The sequence below is a fragment of the Phoxinus phoxinus genome, assembly GCF_949152265.1.
Source record: "Phoxinus phoxinus genome assembly, contig: scaffold_147, whole genome shotgun sequence".
NCBI lineage: Eukaryota > Metazoa > Chordata > Actinopteri > Cypriniformes > Leuciscidae > Phoxinus > Phoxinus phoxinus.
The window spans coordinates 10,330-15,200 of record NW_027639354.1 but is presented as its reverse complement, the minus strand read 5'-3'; the positions used below and the strand labels follow the sequence as shown (position 1 = coordinate 15,200).

General features: G+C 47.4%; 1 long non-coding RNA gene across 1 annotated transcript; it reads left to right on the top strand.

The window, feature by feature from the left end:
- The first annotated feature begins 95 nt into the window (after positions 1-95).
- On the top strand, positions 96-4,369 carry LOC306994303. The gene is made up of 3 exons (XR_013796661.1): positions 96-1,985; positions 2,056-2,139; positions 3,555-4,369. It is a non-coding gene; the product is annotated as an uncharacterized lncRNA (long non-coding RNA).
- Positions 4,370-4,871: the final 502 nt, after the last annotated feature.

The window sequence follows — 4,871 nt, the reverse complement described above, 5'->3', positions numbered from 1 at the left end:
AAACATTAATCTCAACATTATGCAGTTGTCATTGGACCAGTTCAGTGAGATTCCCCAACGCAAAGATTAATTCTGTAATGTAAATGTCATCATAGCCATTCACCATAACAGTATAACTAATAAACAATAACGAGAATTATCGCAATATCGTTTTCTTTGATATAACCATACCAAGAGTTTGATAAATGTCCGATATAATGTTAATGTGCCAAAAGTCGACTTCATCTCTCTAGAGCAGGAGCGCTTCTCGCGGAGCGGTGTCCGGCACATGTATTATATTAGTAATGTAGTCATGCAGCAGACAGGAGTTTTGGAATATCGTTTTACAGCATTTGTGCATTTATACTAAATCTTTTTAGCCTAGTTTTCATACAAATACCCATAGTAAGTATATTTGACCATGGTAGTGAGGTGCTGTATGTGTGCCTTTCCACTTTTAACCCCGACGCCGCGCTCCCGTGTGTGTGTGTGTGTGTTTAAGAGCCGATAGACACTGAAGCCAGATGTGTAGCACAATAACCCAGAGACGTCACGTTCAGATCCAGCGTGCTCCTGTTGTGCTGTTCACCCTCACGAGTCTGCACACATCCAGTAATGTGCGTTCACAACCAAAATAGTTTACAAAGATGTAGATGTCACATGGCGTTTTCACTCATAACTTCATAAAACATGGACAGATCGCAGAAAACCACTCATCATTATTTACAGCAGATTCTCACGATTAGAAACTGCCCAAACGCAATCCATGGCGTTCCTCACGTGTCACACACTCGGCTGACGTGTCTGTCGTGTCTCCGGGATGAGTGTGTTCCCGCAGCCGGCTGTGCTGGCTTCTCAATGCGCAAACTCAGCTTACAACAAGTGTTGAGTCCCTCTAAACTCACGCCACCTGGTGATGAAAACATGAATAATCATATTTATTTCAACACAACATAAGTGTCATTTGAAAGCTTAGAACTTTACAATGAATGTAGCCAATTCGATTAACTCCCCAAGTAGTGCCGAGTTATCTGCTGATAAAAAGTGCAAAAACGTGTTTCATAAATGCTGTACTATAGTATTTGCAAACCGTCATACAGCTCAGATAGTCGTGTGTCATCTGAACGGTCTCGGGGAGTAGAGTACAAGCATGATTGTTTAGGGCTTTGAGGAAACTTGAGTGAGTTCTGCTATGTGAACACTGTACTGAAGCTGCGCTGGTCACAGCTCTGCTCGTCACTTCAGGAAACATGCTCCCATTGGGGAACACTTCCTGATTGAAATCAACAAAATAATCCTCAACATTGGTCACGAGATATTCCTCATGGAGGAGCCATCCTAAAGATCGGCATCAGGGGCCGTCAAGGACTGAACAGAAAGGCAATGCTTCCGAGATATGATCCAGACCCGCTCGCATGTAGAGAACTTCCCAAAACATAGAAATGTCCTACTACCTTATTCCCCTCCTCAGTTATTGTGTGTGTGTGTGTGTGTGTGTGTGTGTGTGTGTGTGTGCAGGTTCCACCGGCCGTAGAGGCGAGCGATGATGATGATGATGATGATGATGATGCAGCTCGTGTGACCCTCACTCCTGACGGAGAGCTGACTCTGGTCCTGGGAAGCGCTCGACACACACGTCTCCATCCACAGGACACATGCAGGAACACTCCTCACTCCGCCTGCAGCTGGCCGTGTGTCCGGCTCCTCATCCCGCTCTGTATCGTCTGCACTCCTGCTCCTCACTGCAGTCTTTCATGAAGCCGTCATGATGTCTGTCTGTCTGCACAATCACCCGAAAGCGAATTTTTCTTTTTGTGCTTTTTTATTCATTTTGATTTGTATTTATTTTTGAGTTCAATGCATTTTAACATCATTTTTACTGTTTATTGTAGAATCAAACGCTAGACAATGTGTTTTCAGGATTCAAGCGCAGTGACGCATCCGTTGACCTTTAATAAAGGAAATGAGCAGTTTAATGCTGACGGACAGCCGGTTCAGGTGTGTGTGTGTGTGTGTGTGAGAGAGAGAGAGTGTGTGTGTATGTGTGCGTTTAATGCTGACGGACAGCCGGTTCAGGTGTGTGTGTGTGTGTGTGTGTGTGTGTGAGAGACAGAGTGTGAGTGTGTGTGTGTTTAATGCTGACGGACAGCCGGTTCAGGTGTGTGTGTGTGTGTGTGTGTGAGTGAGTGAGAGAGACAGTGTGTGTGTGTGTTTAATGCTGACGGACAGCCGGTTCAGGTGTGTGTGTGTGTGTGTGTGTGTGTGTGTGAGAGAGACAGAGTGTGTGTATGTGTGCGTTTAATGCTGACGGACAGCCGGTTCAGGTGTGTGTGTGTGTGTGTGTGTGTGTGCGTGTGTGCGTGTGTGTGTGTGTGTGTGAGTGAGAGAGACAGAGTGTGTGTGTATGTGTGCGTTTAATGCTGACGGACAGCCGGTTCAGGTGTGTGTGTGTGTGTGTGAGAGCGAGAGAGTGTGTGTGTATGTGTGCGTTTAATGCTGACGGACAGCCGGTTCAGGTGTGTGTGTGTGTGAGAGAGAGAGTGTGTGTGTGTGTATGTGTGCGTTTAATGCTGACGGACAGCCGGTTCAGGTGTGTGTGTGTGTGTGTGAGAGAGAAAGAGTGTGTGTGTATGTGTGCGTTTAATGCTGACGGACAGCCGGTTCAGGTGTGTGTGTGTGTGTGTGAGAGAGAGACAGAGTGTGTGTGTATGTGTGCGTTTAATGCTGACGGACAGCCGGTTCAGGTGTGTGTGTGTGTGTGAGTGAGAGAGAGAGACAAGAGTGAGTGTGTGTGTTTAATGCTGACGGACAGCCGGTTCAGGTGTGTGTGTGTGTGTGTGAGAGAGACAGAGTGTGTGTGTGTGTTTAATGCTGACGGACAGCCGGTTCAGGTGTGTGTGTGTGTGTGAGTGTGTGTTTAATGCTGACGGACAGCCGGTTCAGGTGTGTGTGTGAGAGAGAGAGAGAGTGAGTGTGTGTGTGTGAGAGTGAGAGAGACAGAGTGTGTGTGTGTGTTTAATGCTGACGGACAGCCGGTTCAGGTGTGTGTGTGTGTGTGTGTGAGAGACAGAGAGTGAGTGTGTGTGTTTAATGCTGACGGACAGCCGGTTCAGGTGTGTGTGAGTGTGTGTTTAATGCTGACGGGCAGCCGGTTCAGGTGTGTGTGAGTGTGTGTTTAATGCTGACGGACAGCCGGTTCAGGTGTGTGTGAGTGTGTGTTTAATGCTGACGGGCAGCCGGTTCAGGTGTGTGTGTGTGTGAGTGAGAGAGACAGAGTGTGTGTGTATGTGTGCGTTTAATGCTGACGGACAGCCGGTTCGTGAGTGAGTGAGTGTGAGAGACCGAGTGTGTGTGTGTGTGTGTGTGTGTGTGTGTGTGTGTGTTTAATGCTGACGGACAGCAGGTTCAGGTGTGTGTGAGTGTGTGTTTAATGCTGACGGGCAGCCGGTTCAGGTGTGTGTGTGTGTGTTTAATGCTGACGGGCAGCCGGTTCAGGTGTGTGTGTGTGTTTAATGCTGACGGGCAGCCGGTTCAGGTGTGTGTGTGTGTTTAATGCTGACGGGCAGCCGGTTCAGGTGTGTGTGTGTGTGTGTGTGTGTGTGTGAGTGAGAGAGACAGAGTGTGAAACAGATGCTCTTCCTGTAGTATTGTTTGTTTCCCAGTACAGTGCTAAATTAAGAGATTCATGACTTCAGATTGTGAGTCGTGTGTTCTGAGTAAAGACGAGTTTGTGCTGAAAACAAGAACAGTGTCTGCCAGCACGGCTTGAACACTACTCTCGGTTCCCCTTCGAATGAAGACGGTGTGTCTGGCTCGGCTGGCAGATGTGTGTTCTTGTGTTCAGCTTGAACTCACTGAAGAGAGATCTTCCTCAGAACACAAGTCCCCGAGAGAGACGAGAGAGAGATCCGCTGATGTCAGTGCGGCGCAGACGCTCCGAGTGTCCAGATCAGATTCTGCATGCACCTTCACAGCCGCTCGGTGTGCTTGATCTATTAGTGATCGGGCTGATGATCGATCCCTGAGATGGTCAAGCTGAAGTCCTAGCGTGACTGAAGACTCTGAGCACCGCATGGCCAGCCGCTGGCATGAGCTGCAGGTTCTCCAGCGCTGGCGTCCGCTCGTCTGCAGGTCGGGAGTCGCCGCGCTGAGTTTGGACACTATGGCAGGGAATGCTGGCACACGAACAAACGTCCGTCACAGAACTGAGCCCACGAGGAAAGACTGGACTTTTTTAAGGAGCCGAATCATCTTTTTAACAATGGTGTGATTTTGAAGACTTTGTAGAAATTGCATGACTTTATACGAGGGTGTGACGCCCCGTCCTGACCAGCGTCATGTGACCAGCTGTCCGAGGGACGTCACGATTCAGCAATAAAACTGACCTTATTTACAGCGAGACTGTGTGTGTGTGTGTTTGTGTGTGTACTCGTCTACCTATCTAACGGGACCATGGTGTCATTACACACACACACCAGCGGGACCGCCGGGCCAAGGGCACAGTTAATTTAGGGGGGAAAATAGTGAAGAGGATTAAAAAAGGAATTTCTTGCTGATTACCACCTGACATGACCTGACAAAATATTATTATTTTTTTAGGTTTGATATGCCTAATGATGTGGGGTATTTAGAAAATTAATTGTATAGTTAAAAAAAACCCAGTTGAAATATTAGAAAATAAAGCCCTGTGGTAAAGCCCTGGTAGCCTAGGCTAAGTGTTGTACTGTAGTAGGCCTAACACTACAGTAACTGTGGTAAAAGCATGTACTGTGTTTTAACTACAATTACCACAGTAAAACTGCAGTTGCTGTGGGAGAAGTGTTGTGGTTACTGTGCTTGCTATGTGAAATGGTGGAGCGACCGTTACTATGGTAATACCATGGTAAATGTGT